The sequence below is a fragment of the Alligator mississippiensis genome, chromosome 3 (genome assembly GCF_030867095.1).
Source record: "Alligator mississippiensis isolate rAllMis1 chromosome 3, rAllMis1, whole genome shotgun sequence".
In the NCBI taxonomy this organism is placed as follows: domain Eukaryota; kingdom Metazoa; phylum Chordata; order Crocodylia; family Alligatoridae; genus Alligator; species Alligator mississippiensis.
Window position 1 is genome coordinate 220,002,319 of NC_081826.1, and position 15,724 is coordinate 220,018,042.

At 41.2% G+C, this 15,724-nt stretch overlaps 1 protein-coding gene across 1 annotated transcript in view; it reads right to left on the minus strand.

Moving 5' to 3' along the window:
- Nucleotides 1-15,514, minus strand: part of LOC102564834 (zinc finger protein 474) — a 38,707-nt gene extending 23,193 nt beyond the window's left edge. Inside the window, exon 1 of the mRNA XM_014608605.3 lies at nucleotides 15,288-15,514. The gene's annotated coding sequence lies outside the window, so the exon portion shown is untranslated. The remainder of the gene's footprint in view (nucleotides 1-15,287) is intronic.
- Between the last annotated feature and the right edge of the window lie 210 nt (nucleotides 15,515-15,724).

The following is a 15,724-nucleotide window of genomic DNA, read 5'->3' on the forward strand; positions in this document are numbered from 1 at the left end:
TAGTACGGGATAATGAACTATAAATTTAGCAAAGTTCTCTCCCGGCAATTAAATAAAAAATTAAAATGTCAAATGGGTTCCAAGATAAATACACAGCCTAATATGTGTTCAGTTTGGATTCATTTCATATTCCTGGATATATTAGAAGTACAGCTGCCTAGTGAAACTGTACATACTACCTTATAATTTATATCCCTTCTTGAACTCAATTTTCAAACTTAGTTTCCTGAAAGTAAAAATTGATTCTTCAAGGTAGCGCTGTGGAAATGGAGATTTAGGAATAAAAATAAATCTGAATTTTTACTTTTGTTACCAGAGCACATCCAACCCAGCTATGTTAGGGTGGGCAGGATTCCCTTGTGAGTTACATACCACCAACAGAAGTTGAAACCAGGTTCTAAATACAGGGGCAATTTGTTCATGAAATGTACTTAGGCAATCTTGTTCAAGACAAGTTTTGTTAATGAAGATGGTAGTGTAAGAGTGATGTTGTAACTGTGATGGTCCACAGCGAGAGGCAATGATTTCTTTGGGTGATATCTTTTATTTACCTTCCTATGGTATGGTTGGAAGAGAGTGGGGATGTCATATAACAAGATAAAAACCCAGTTAGACCTTCAGCTCCCAATATGAAAGGTTTATTTATAAATCCAACAGATGTTCTAGCCAGGACATGGAACATACAAACAATATATAGAGCTAAATTATGTTGCCTTTACAGAGTCACTTAAGAATAAGACTGACTGGTAAAACTTGCAAATATGCTTAATTCCCAACCTGACTAAGACTTCCCCTTTATTAATTTAATAATTTAGATTATTTAACCAAAGTGATATGTTTAGAAAATATTCAGTAACTATCACCAGCATTTGCCATGAGAAACCAGATCAAATAAATTAATTTGTGTTACAATCAAATATTTAACAATAACTCACTGTAACATTGTCATGCTTGACAGAGGATCTCAGAGCCTACAAACATGAATGAGGCTAAATTTCACAACTAAAGAAGAAACCAAGCACAGAGAAATTATATGACTTATTCAAAGTATGTAGAAAGTCTAAGGAAGTGCCAAAAGTTCACTCTGTGTCTTTTAACTGCTAAACTTCTCATCTTAATAATATGACCCTTCCCTCTGCTAATAGCCTCAGAGTCAGATTCTGGACCAACATAAGAGGCAACAAATTCCAAGCTCAGGGCCTGGCTATTTGTCTTCAAGAATTTAACTCTCAGCATGTTTAAACACTAGGCTTCTTGTGTTTCTTATTGTTTTTGTATATTCTCTCCTTAATATATACATATATTTTACAGGCAAGTCTTTCTAAATTCAAGGAGAGTTATGTGAAACTTCAAACTTATTTGGTAACTTTTATTCTTCGATTTTTTTTTTTAATTAAAAAAAACCTACCACATAATAAGGACTCTCATGGGCAGTTTTAGGCACCCTTCCGCTTAACTAGCATCCTTTCTGTTAACTATAAACACAATACAACATGAAAAAAAAATCACTAAACCGAAGCCATAGCAGAAAGATATTGCTTGACCAACATTTTCCCCCTCTTAATGTCTCACAAGGATATCATTTATCCAGGGACTTACAGAATATTTGCTCCAAGAACTTCCTTTTTTGCAACTGGCTGATTGTACTGCTTGGACAAAGTTTATCACTTATGCCTTTCAATGTGTCTAAGCAGAATATATGCCTTATGCTCATACTACAGGCAAATTTAGTTTAGATTGTAAGCTCTTTGAGTTACTATTTGATTGCATGAATACACAAGTACCCATCAAACTGGGGCATGATCTCTGGGAAGTTTGTGTGCCATCATAAAGAAAAACACAACAAAATGTCACCAGAGTGATGCAACGTTCTTTCTGCTGTCAGTCCTACAAAGAGTGTTACTAACACTTCTGGCACAAACATGAGGCTGAATTTTCCCAGGGAATTTGTGACACTTTTTCATTCTACAAAGATGCTTAATAGCTAGATTTCCTTGTACAAAAGGTGTAGAGTGAATATAAGGGCATTGTGCATCCCATCAGAGCAAATCTGTGATATTTATAGGAACACATCTTTATGGGCAACATTTTGTAGTATCCAACCTACTGGTGAATACTAGTGAAAAAGTTTGGGTTGGTCTAATAAAAGATATCAGATTCACCCAAGGAACCTTGTCTGCCTATGTCCTTAGACCAACACGGCTACAACCTACACCCCAGTGAAAAAGTTTAGCATTTGGAGCTCATCATCTCTAAACTTCTATTGTATCATTACACCTTATATTATGATAAAGTATAAGGTTGAAAAATTAGTAATTTTTTAGACTGGCAGGTACTTGTATATCCATAGACATACAGAAATGCCATGGTGTTTTTATTTTATGTATCAAAAGGGTTATTTTACAGAGTATTCTAGCCACTGTGCAATGTGAAACTGTGAAAGAGTCTTGGGAAAAAGGCACTAAAAACTAATGGACCTAGAAATGAAATTCAAACATTTGGGGCTAGCTACTAGAGCAAAGCTACACAGGCAGCTAGCTGGTTTTGTAGTGATGGCTGTATGTCAAAGAAATAACCACTTTTGCCACTTCTGCCCAAGACATTTCAATGCAGAAAACTTCCCTTTCTTCACTAAGGGTGCATACAGATGTTCAGGGAGGTTAGGGGCAAGCTAGATCATGTTAAAAATGTCCATCTGATCTAACATAGTTTGCCCAGGTGTAGACCTTACACTTAGATCCTTAGTTAGGTTGATCTAAGTGTGAACTGTACAAAAGATCAGGATAATTAGACTGGTTGAAAAAAGCAGACCTGATTTTAATTAACCCTACCCCCAAGGTGGTCTAATTTAGATGGGGTTGGCCATTTTCAGACCAATCTAACTGTCCTGAACTTCTGTATAGTTCCCAGTGCAGCTCCAGGGCTGAGAAAAGCTGGCTACTGGCCACAGCCCCGGGACTGTGCTTTTCCTACCTCCTCCCTGAGCTGTCCCCATCCCCAGATGGACAACTGCCCCCAGCAGATCAGTCAGCTCCCTCCCCATCCTAAGCTTGCCAAAGCCCCCATTACACAAGCTCGCGTTACCAGTATTCACCAGTGCCTTGAGCCAAGGAAGCAAGTCAGCGTGGGGGGAGAGGTGAGCAGGATTGGGGGGTTGATTCACTGGGGGAGGGGGTTGTTCGTTTTGGGGGCTAAAAATTGCTCCTGGTCCTGGGGGTGGTGGAGAGAGCTCCTACAACCTCCCAAGCCCCCTCACCTTGATCCCATGAAACCCTCCCAGAGTCTACCAACCCCTTCACAGACCCTACCTACCACCCCAATCCCCTGATCCCCCCCCTGCAGACTCTGCCGGCTCCCCCAGTCCCACCTAAAGACTCTGCCTACACTCTGATCCAACTGATTCCTCTCATTGTCCCTGCCTGCCCCCCGGCCCAATCCTACCCTGGAGCCTGTTTGCCCCTGTGATCTGCCTAAGCCCTGCCACTAGCCCTCCCCATCCCAACTTACCTTACATGAGGTGGCCATTTTAAATCAACTTCCCCTAACCACCCTGAATGTCTGTACGTACCTTACCTGCCAACACTATAGCAAAGGACAAGAAATGGTATTATATATACATATATATAAACCTAAAAGCACATTCCCTTTCATAGCAATCTGAATTTTCTGACCATTGCTTCCCTGGAGTTCATCTCTCCACCCCACACTTGGCTACTGGTTAAGATTGTCAATCTCCATTGCTTAGCAAGAGTTATGGTTCTAGAATGTACACAATTTGTATTAATTGTCAAACAGGGCCTAACAGTGGGATTGTTTTAACTGCAAGGCCCTTTCAAAGAATGGGAATATTTCTAGGGAGGGTGGCCTATTGGATGAGCACAAGTTGGGAGCTAACTTAATTCCTCAAGAAGGTCTAGGCTAATAGAGACATAGGGAAACTTTAAGGATCCTGAGAAAAAAAGGAGATAAAGAGTATTGGAGGGTCATGGGAAGGGAAAAGTTCAACTAAGTCTCAAAGAACTCTGCACCTTGCAAGTTTGTGCCTATCACCAGATGTTCTATTTAATCAATTATGACAGAATGATCATTATGTTACCTGAAAAAATTTTAAAACAACTTCAAGCACTGATTTTCACTTGACTATTAGGCGACTCAGACTATTAGCATTAAGAATGAATCAGCCAATAAAAGACACTATAAACAATCTATTAACAATAAAACCTATTGTTGGACTTCCAAGCTCACTGTTGTAAATACTTCATAACAGAATTATGCTTCCTTGTGGGAATTACAGCATTTGGTCTATGCGTCTTCCTGCCAAGTGGACAGTTATTTTTTGGACACTATCTACAAATGCAGTGTGCTATGTTCAAATGTATTTGAACAATTCAAAACCCCTTTTCTTTAGGTTAATAATAAAATGCATTCAAATCCTTCAGAGTTTGGAATTAAAGTTTCTGTACAGAACATGACACAAAACATGTTTCTTGTTTTTTCTTTCCTAAATTAATAGATTGTAGAGTCAGAAGAGACCACAATGGATCATCATGTCTGAACCCCTGCTCCTGGCAGGAAAGAGGACCAAGGTCAGATGACCCCAGCCAGGTGACTATCAAGCCTCCTCTTGAAGACCTCCTAGTTAGGTGATAGTACCACCTCTCTTGGAAGACCATTCCAGATTCTAGCCAAATGTTACAGGAGTTTGAATAATACAGTGGAAATGAGTTATAGTTTACTATCTTAAATAGCAATGCTAGCCGAGTGCCATAATTTAAAATATGGATTTGTAATGACAGTCCATTCTAAAATACTGGACACATATTATCCAATAAAAAGCAACTGGAATACTGCAGCTCAGCTCAGCTTCAGGAAATGAGTGGCACATCATATGCATTATAGCAAAATAAGAAGGCTGAAATCAGCATAAGTTAGACAACCCACATTCTTATTCTGCAGTAAGAACAAGACCTATAGCAGTCTTTTCAAATGATTCTAATCAAAAGTCACAATGACATTATCATTTGCTTTCTCTATTGCTATTCTCTCCAAGCCGTTAAGAGTGTAGGTTAAACAATTGGTTTGAAAGGAAGGGCTCTACCATTAGATGGAAGAGGAGGGTTTTTCACTGAAATGGCTGCTGTTCTTATTGTTTAGGAGTTATTCCATTTCTGTGTTGGAACCAGGAATCAAAGTTCACACATACGTTTCCTATTTCCCCCATATAAAACTCTTCCTGAAGAGACTCTCTGTTTTCTCATTTCTCTAAAATCCCTTATGTAAACAACCCCTCAAAGCCCATTATCAGGCCATTTTATAAGCCTGGATGCCTTGACTGAACTCTACTGAACAAAACATATTTGTGCTGAGCAGGGGATTAAATTGACCGCTTCTTATGAGTCCTCAACATTTCAGCTTTTTCTTAAAGAGGAGTTCCATGAGGAGAATTCACAACTGAAAAAACAGTATTTACCTCGTAGAAAAAACACATTGCAAAATGCTTCCTGCTGCCAGGAAAGAACGTGCTTCTTCACCAGCAAGATGAAAAATTAGTTGTGACAACTGGGGGAAATCTGTCAATGTACAGCAAGCACATTTTATTCTGTACTGGGGACTCTTTGTATGTGCCTGTCAGACTGCAAATTTTGTTCGAGTGTGGGATGTGGCTGTCTTCTCCGATGTCCTTTTGCCTCCATACTGACCTGAAACTCACAAGAAGTGACGGGAGAAGTTCCTTCACCTGGCACTGGGCTAACAATTGGGGTCATTAAATGTGGGTGAAGTACCATTGGCCAAAGTGTTGGCTACTTCCCAGGGTAAACCAGTTTTTCATATCTGAGATCTGGGAATGGAGGCTGTTTAGAGATTCACCTGACAAATGGAATGAAAGCTTTCAAAATACCAAGTCTATCACAAGATATTTTGAAAGAGAGAGAAACTACATAAAATGGGCTGGACAGAGGAGGAAAGAGAGAGATGCTCCAGCGTATAAACTATATGCAGACGGACAGACAGAATCCTGACCTCCATAGAGGACTGACACCAGCCCAAAGAATGCTCATGAGACTGAGAGGGGAACCTGAAGCAACAGGGGCAGCAAAATATTATTATTTTTAAGATGGAGATTGATCAGTTTATGAAAGGGATTCTACAGTGGGGGCCTAGAGGCAGAAGGGGATTGCATTCCAGACCCCTTCCAGTCCTATGTCCCTATGCAAGCTAGGGACTAACTAAAACAAATGAGGTTTTTAAAATCCTTACAAAACCTCTGCTTGCTTTCATTATCTCTTGCCCCTGAAATGCTAAAAGAAATGGAGAGTGCCCATATGGCAGGAGCTCTGGGAAAGGCCGTGTTTAAAATAATGGGGGAATCTGGGGGCAGGGAGGTGGCTAAATTTTGGAAGCTTCTGGCAGCTGAACTGGAAGGACTCATTTTTGCACATGCAGACATGGCTGGACCAAGGAAGTGTGCTAAAGAGGCTAAATCCAGAGTCAGCAGGTCTCAGAAGGCCCAGTGAAGCTAAAACACACAGATCTCTGCATGGTGGGATGTAAACAAAGCAATCAACTGGGCATCCTCCTTGGGCTGTGACTGTCATGTAAGAAAATGAAAAAAGTACGTCTTATTAAAAAACTTCTGTTTCAACACATATTAAGAGAAGTCCTATGTGCCAAAGCCCTTATTCAGGGAAAACTCTCACTGGTTAAGAGAGAAATTCACTTAGGGCTGTAGAATTGACCCATTGCCTGCCTTCACCACTGTCCACAACTCTTTACTTTTTGTGCTTAACGTTCACTTGATGGCTGTAGTGAGAATTCCTATTTGGGACACAATTTATTTTCACATTGACCAGTGGAACGCTGGTTGTCAGAAAAAGTTATAATCTTACTTGTGACATCAAATTTCAGTTATTAAAAAAAGAATATATTACAAACAGGTTTACAATCATCATCACCAATTTAATTATGTAACAGTAGCAAGTTGAAGTCCTAACCCTGGGACCATGATTCCCCTCTGCTAAACTATGAACAAATACATAGTAAGAGACAGTGTGTGCCACAAAGAGGCTGTAAGCTAAATAGACAAACTAACAAAAGACAAGAAGAAAAGTGAAGTGATCTGTTCACAGTCACACAGAAGGTCAGTTGCAAAGTCAGGAACTGAGTATATATTTCTTGACTGCCAATGTGGTGCTTTACACATGAAACCTTAATGGAACAAATGCTGTTTTAGAGCTAGCTAATGTTTTCAAAAGTTGGTTCCTTAATCATACTCACAAAAATGTGCATGCACATCTGGGATTATTAAGGGCAGGATGCCCACTTCCAATGCAAAAATCCATCACCATTTGCAAACTAAAGTTCCTTTGCTTGCAACAGGTAATGCTTTTGCTTCTCAAAATGTGGTGTTTTTCTTACATTAACACAAATGTCCGCAATAAATACTTATGGAAGATACAGAAAATAAATGCCATACGTTACAGGCATATTTTTTCAGTGTTAAATGGTTTTCAAATTTTTCCACAAGTCTTCTAACTATTTCTTAAGAGAAAACATATAATACTAAATAATAGATTGAAATAGCATTCTTTGTGCTAAAGTTGCCTTATTCTGCTCAATTTTTAAATCAGGTTAGAAATCTGTGATATAAGGTACTTCAAAACACTTTTTAAACAGTGTGAGCTAATCTGCTGTATTTTATTATATGACATCTTTTAACTGAAAGACAAAAAGCAAAAAAATAAATACTTTCTAAATATGTTCTTAGCAAATCCATCCAAATTCAAAACCTTTATACATTTCCTGTATATTATATTTTTCTCCAAATAACAGTCCCCTTTAGTCAGTTAAGGAAGTAAATTCTTTTAATTTTAGTACAGTCAAAAGAAACATCCATTGTCCAATCAAGTCTGAATTAAGTACATTGAGAAAAGGATTGATTCCATGTTTCCCAGTCAGGCTGATTTATCTTGTCAGAGCTGAGCAAGATCCACATTTCTGTATATCTTCCCATCTTAAGGAATAGTTCTCAAGATCTTCTCACAGAATATTGGCATATACACCCATTTCTGGCAGTTGCAAAGCCCTGTGAGACTGTAAGACAGGGGTGGGCAAAATGCAGCCTGCGGGCCAGATGCAGCTTGCCAGGCCATTCTATCTGGCCCGTGAGGCCCCTAAAAAAATAATAAAATGAATATTTATCTGTCCCTGGCTGTCTGGCATGTGGCCCTCGATGGCTTGCCATAACTCAGTAAGTGGCCCTCCACCCGAAATAATTGCCTGCCCCTGCTGTAAGAGCTAATATCATAGGAGCCTGGCTTAAATCTCTTATGAGTAATGCACTCAGAAATGTCCATAAGTGAAGCCTGTTCTACCAGAGAGGCAGCCACATGTGTAACAGGCACTAAGGGATGTGACACCCCCACAACCTGTTTGCAGAACATGGGTCGGTGTCAACACCTTCATTAAACAGGGATAGACACACATAGCTAAGGGCAAGTACTCTTTAGTAACTGTGAGTCTCAGATACTAAAAAGCAGTACTGTGTAAAAAAAAATAACATTGTACTATTCCCTAATTAAACAGCTAGAATAGAGCCAGTCAGGAATTTTCTGGCCAAATGTGTTTTCCTGATCAGAAAAGGTTGATTAGTCAAGATTAATTCTTTTTGCACAATGTTACTGTCACAACCCAGTTAATCAGTGCCTATGACACTAGCAAGAGATACCATTCAAGTAGTTAACTAAGGGTTAAAAAAAAAAATCCTTGCCAGACACTCCTGAAACAAAATCCTGGCGGAGAGCTGTATATAATTTATGCCCACGTCACAAACAAGAAATGAAACTTAAGACTGGTCAGGGTGAAAGAGGATAGCCCTACCATAAATCCCTGCACTTGGTCAAGAAACAAGCGTAAGCCCCTCATCATAACCTCATACGTAACAGGCAGAAAACCTAACCCACTACCTTGTAACCTGATAGCAACCTGAGAGCACAAAGAACTGCTGCTTGCCAGAAAATTAAAGATTCCACATAATGGTTCATCATTGGGTATCTATCTCCGTCAGACACCTCTGTCTATAAATAGTCTCTAAATAGTCTTTAAATAGTCTAAATAGCAGTTTCCACCCAAGGCGGAGAACCCCGGAGAAATCTCTGAGGAGAGACCTGAGTCCATCACCAGAGTAGCTTGACGGCCTGATCAGCTGTCAATCACTCCCCGTCATCGTTAATTTTGACGTAGTAAAGCCCTGCAGGCTCGATAGTTCGTTCTCGGCGCGCTTCGTTCGTCATCGCTTGATATCGTAACCCGACTTTATTCGCTCAACTGTAACCGAAGCAACTGTAACAGGAACAAAGGCTCAGCCTGCGTCGCACGTCACTATCTGGGCAATGTAAGTAAACAATCTCCTGTAACCAACACGCGTCTGTGCCTGGTTAATTTCACCCCATCCATCACTACCCGCCTGTCAGGTGAAAGTTTTACTGCTCCGGTGGGGGGGGGTCAGAAAGCAGCTGCCGGCGCTGCTCTGATCTCCAACAGTTACAAGGTTCAATGAAATTTTTATAGCAGAAACCACTTTTCAGAACAAAAGAGAATCTGACCCTTGCCCAAGAGGTCAGGCACATGGTATGTAGGAGTGAGGTCCCAGCTCTTAATCTGGGAAAGAGCAGGTACTTGAATTTTGATCTACCATCATCCAGATTAGGGCATTAACTGGTGCAGTGGGTGGGGTGGATCTCTCCCTTGCACTGCTTTTTTGTATAAATTTTGAAGGGTCTCTCTCATGGAATAAACAACTTAAAAATCTTAAGAACTTACCAAGGTAAGTTCATGATTGCATTTGCTTGTTATAGTGGAAAGCTTGAGTGAATGACCCAGAAAGTTACTTTTTTCCTGTATGCTATCCTAACACAGAAGAGAAATGTTTTTAAAATCTCAGTTTTTTGAGAGATAAAATAATTGTTTCCTGTCTAGTTCTGAAAGAGACTTACTGTGACTTTAACAAAAATTTATTTGTATTTGTGAGCAATTGTGATGATAGCAGAGCAAATAAGAAAAATAATTTATCAACATTTTCATGAAAAAATTACCTCTTTTTTCTTTGAAAAGTTTTCAAATGCAAAGTTTTGAGACATGCTTTAATAAGGATGACATTTTCCTCAAATCTACTGTGAGTCCTAAGGATTTGCATTACATTACATGATTAACAATTTAATCAGGCCTTAAATAGTAACCTGGCTCCATAGTCAATTCAATTCAATTTAAGGTGTGGTAATAGAATAAATGAGCCACAAAGTTATTCCCATAGGTGACATGTAGGGAGGGCATGGGGGGCATGTGCCTCCCCCCCCCAAGATTGGCCCTTGAAGGCTGGGGAGTGGGGAGTGATGGCTGGTTCCCCCCCTCACAAGATTGTGGGGGCACTGAGAGAAGCGCCGCCAGCACTTTTGCCAGTGGTGGAGATTGACCACTGCTTGGCGACTGGCTGCTGGGGACTCCCCTCTCCCCCCCACCCTGCCAGTTGGCAATTGGCCACTGGTGCCCCCCCAGTATCAGGAGGCACCAGCTGCCCATATTATCTGCCATGGAATGCCCATGCCATGTGAACTTTGGCATACAGCAAGTTACCCCGGGTGGGGTAGGGGAGACTGGGGCAAGCACTGAGCTGGCCTCATCAGCCTTACCTGGGACCCTGGGTGCCTCCAGGGGCTGTAGCTGAGGCGATTCTGCTGCATGGAGCCTGGCTGGCAGTGGAGTGCGGCTTCGGGCAGCCCAGCTTTGCTTTTCAGCAGCATGTGCTGGCCAAGCATGCATTGCTCTGCTTTTTTTACTGCCTTTTTTTTTTTTTTTTTTTGACTCCTGGCTATCTGCACATACCACACAACTGTGCTCGTCTGGATGCATCCCCAGGTTTCAAGTTGCCAGTGCAGGTGATCATGATCCCAGGTTCCCCCTGCACTGGCAAATGGGACATGATTGGGATCTAATCTCTGATCACAAAATCATGCATCCTGCCTTGCACGTGGCATGTCAGGAAGTGCGAATGTTGGGATGGTAGATTAGATCCTGTCAGGGACCTTAGTGAAGCTTTCTGTTCAAGAAGTTATTTCTTGCTAGGAAATGTATTTTCTTTTAATTTCCTTGCAAGAGAGAATGACTTTAAAAAAGCCAGGTCCTGGGTGAGACATCTATGCATGAACTCCATCTTCTGTTGGTTGTCTCCTTCAATGGACACATTTTAGGATTTGTGCACATGATTTGTGTATGTGCACCTGTGCATGTTCAGTGTACTATCTAGTTTGAAATGTGCAGCTTGCTGGTATATAGACACATTTGCAGATGGAGTTTACTTTCTGGAAGAAAAAAAATTATTGTATTTGTGCTGCTTCTAATCAAGAAAGCTTATAATTACCCTTCTGACTATGTTTAAAGAATGCTCATATTGAAAATATTAACTATAATTTTCTAAATAAAATAATGCACATACATTTACTAATATACTTGTTAATTTTGACAAAGTCCAAAAGATTTGGATTCTATATTTATCCCTGTATTTTAATACAAGCAGTTACTACTTGATGCCAAAATCTATTTGTAATTTTTTGAGCTGAAGATCCTTTTACTTTAACCTAGTAGCACTTGTTTTATCTATTCTCCTCATTTTGTAAATCAATTAAGCCTGTATTCAGCTCCCAGAAAAAAATGAGAATAGATATAAAAGGGGTCCAAAGTTGAGAGGCACAGAAACATTTCCAGATGGAGACACTGAAAGATCAGGTAGCAGATTCTTTGGGAATGCAAATTGTTCAAGGTAAATAGCTGGAAAAAATGTTCTTTGCAAGCTTTCGGGCACAAACACCAGTTTAAACTGCCTAGTTTGGACTGTCCTAGTCTGTATTAACTTTCAGTGAGAATTAGTCCATTCGGATTGGAGCCAATTTTAATTCAGGCTACAAGACATCCACGTGTATATAGTGATGGCTGTAGTCCAGATTAAACCTAGAAAAATGTAACATGTATAAACAGCCTACTGTAGGGTACCTGTAGATCTGCAGGACACCTACTCCAATGTGCTGTAGTTACAGTGCATTGGAGCAGACTCAATTAATTAACTGAGTCTGCTAGAGTGTGCTAATTACCATGCTCCAGCAGCAGTTTTTTTTAACTAAAGCGCATCAAATAAGCTTTAGTTAAAACAAAATGGCAGCAGGGTTTAAGTATGGGATGCTGAATACACAAGACACTATAGGCACTTTAATTAGAGCAGCTCCTGAGAGCTGCTCTAATTAAAGCACCCCACCCCCTGGAGCATGATTAAAGATGCCCCTAGTGATTCAGGTAAGAGTGTTAACTATTAAATCCCTTCCTGCTTTCTGCTATATGTAAATAGCAGTTAGAAGGCCTCACATTCAAAAACTGTTTGGACTCAATTAATGTGAGCATATCACAGCATAGAGTTGTAGGGAAGCTGTAAGGAAGGACCAGAGTAATAATTTATCAGATGTCCCACTCAGCTGCAAGTTGATGATGAATTTTTAATAGCTGTGACAGGGAGCTCTCTCAGGGCTGGCCTGCCGTAGGCCCGCCCACCTGTTTATGGGCCCACCACCCGCCTCCTCTCCTGCCTTGATGATACATAATTATGGTGTTAATTAGGCAGGAGGCTGCCCATTCTTGCCCCAATGCCAGGGGGCGCTATCTGCGACTCTGTTCCTCCCCTACACCACAGCCCAAGCCTCGCAGATGGCATCTAGACGACACAATGCTCCTGGCCTACAGCCGGACAAAGCTTAGCCCTTGTTGTCAGGCCTCACACACACACACACACACACACACATTCATACCACCCTCCTCTCACTAGGGCCTCTCACACTCCACCCCCTCTCACAGGGTCTCTTTCCCACATTGACAACTTAGACTGCCTTGCTCCCTCCCGGAGCAGGCCCCTTCAGCCAGAGGCTTTATCTAGCTCATACCTTGGGTGGCAGACATACTGTCTTTTGGGCCTCTCCCACGACCCTCACTGGGGTAGTGGCCAGCCAATTACCCAACCGGGTCCAAGCTTGCCTTGGCCCCTCCCAGAGCAACTCTATACACTCACACACACATACTGGGCTCCCAGCCCTCACGGAGGCTCCTCATCTCCACCCCCTCACTGGGGCTGCCCCCTCACTGGGGCCACGGGGATTCCCTCTCTGGTAGGGGCTCAGGTGGCCATAACCATGCCTGGCCCCCTTGTACCCACAGTATTGTGGGGGTTAAGGATTAAGGCATCCCAACCCACCTTTCACTGGTGTGGTAACTGGCCTGGTATTTCCTGGGGACTCCTGCACCACTGGGAGCCTCACCAGGCCACCCACTCCCGGCAGGGTGCAGTTTGAGGTCATGCCCAGGACCAGGAGCCTCCAAACCATCCCCTACAGCTCCTGCCCTTACCTTCAAGATGTTACATACAGCCTTTCATCCAGGCAATGTCCCTGCCTGGCCTGCCAGCAGCGAACTGCTCTGTTTATATTGGCAGCCAGAGTTCTAAAATGGCCACCGTAACCAAGCACCTGCTGGCTGTTTGGCTCAGCCCTGAAAGTGGCAGGCACCAACAGTGTGCCACAATACCCTTATCTGAAAAAATATTCTTGTCATTTTTGAAAAACATGGGCTTCTGCAGCAAGAAAAATGTCTCTTTGCTACAGCATCAATGTTGACTGACTGTGTCATCAATATGGGATGCCACAATTAAGATCTACTGGTCTGAGTCCTTAATTGTTCCCATTATGCTTTGATGATTTCATAGTTTTACTACTTTTGACTTTGCTTTCTCCTCATTTATGTTGTTATTCATATTATTTGTTTATATATCTTGTTTTCTGTCTTGCAATTCTTCAAATACCAGGTTTTCATTCAAATTCATGAGTCTATCGAAAAATATATAGAACAGCAGCCTGAATACCCTAAATAATGTCAGTTAAATGAAGAACAATGTAAAATATGCATACCCAAACTGTAAGCTGCAAAATAAGCTTCATCTAGTTAGAAGCCCAACATTCCTTTTCCAAATCAAATACCAGATTCCTGGATTAATGAAAATGCCAAATGAAATAAAGCACTACTAAATTTTGCACTGATGTCAATTATGCTAATAATTTGAGCAACAACTCTATCAACCATACCCCTGGAGAGGAGATAATTTTATGTGTGTCAGCATAAAGTTAAATCACAACCGGAAATTTTCAACAAGGAACATATGTAGTTTCATTTGTACTTTTTTCTGTGATGTGGTATGGTCAATAATTCACATGCCAGTTGTGGTTATTCTGCTCGTCAAGTAAGGTTTTTTAACTTCCAGTATCCAAAATGTTATACATTATGATTTTATTTGTACTCCCCCCTCTCCCCCTTTAAATATCAGAATAATCAAATTTGGTTTCCATCTGAAAGAAAATGGAATGAGGGAAGGAAGCTAAACACGGTTTGCCCACAGAGCCTATGTTTCTGCCCTGGTGGCCTGTACAAATGAGATGTGCTAAAGAAAGAAAGAAACTGCATAAGCAATCCATTTGTCAAATAGTCACAAATCAACCAATGTTGGTGGGAAAAATACTACTTAAATCTGTTCTCCTCAATAATCTATTTTGTTCAAGTCTCAGAGATCTGTAGGCATCCTGCACAATGGGCTATTTGTGTTTGATCTCTGGGGTAAAAGAAGGGGCTTAATTACCCAATCACTACTGTTGTGACATTGGGAAATGTGATCATCTGTCTAAACCAATATGAATTTGAGGCATAACCAGATTAACTGAGTCCTCCAAAGCCACAGAACAAGAGCATGGCAGAGCTGCGATTTGAATGCAACAGTTCCCAGAGTTCAGTCCTGTATTCAAACAGACAGCCCAGCTTTCCTAAGGGCCAGAAGGATCACTTCTATGCAAACATCACAAACATGGTTTTCATATTTCCCCACTCGCTGCCTGAGCTGGGAGCTTTATTATTTTTCTATCCTGTTACCTTTAAGGCATTCACGGAATCATCTGAACTGAATGGCCAGAGAGACTGAAGGAAGTACATTGACAATTTACCCTAAAAATTATCCCTGTTTAAAAGGGTGTAGGCAGCAAAATTTAGATCTAGATCCTAATTTCCTCCAAAAACATGGGGTTTTTGATTCTGGATTTTGATTCTTGTTCCTCTCTTCTAAAAAGAGAAACTCTGCAGCTTAAGCAACAGATTTAGAAGACCATAAAATAAAGCACAGTTTCTCTAACTCTCTGTGTAAACTTTTCTTGTCTTACCTTGTGATTGCAGCACTTAAACCCCCACATTATGATCCCCCCGCTGTGTTACCAACAACAGGGCTTGAAAGGTTAGAATTTTCTGGTGCTGTGGAAATGGGAGTCTCCCTCTCCTCTCCCAGGTGTTGCCCAGCAACATGTCAACAAATGTGAATTCACAGAGCTCTCAGAAGCTGATTGGCTATCTTCATTGTTTGGTGAGAGAAAGGAGCAAGAAGCAGTGTTTAGGACCAACCAATGGGAAAGATCTTTCCATAAGCACCTTCAGTAGGAAACCTGGGAGCTGCATCTGGAACCCCTTCCATCCTCGTCCAAGGGAGTCTCAGTAATGACCTGCAATTTAAGGAGTGTTAGAAAAAGCGACATCTGGAACCCCCCTTCCCAGTGAATTCTGCATACCACTGACCTGCAGCAGGTGCTGATGATGGGGGCAAGCA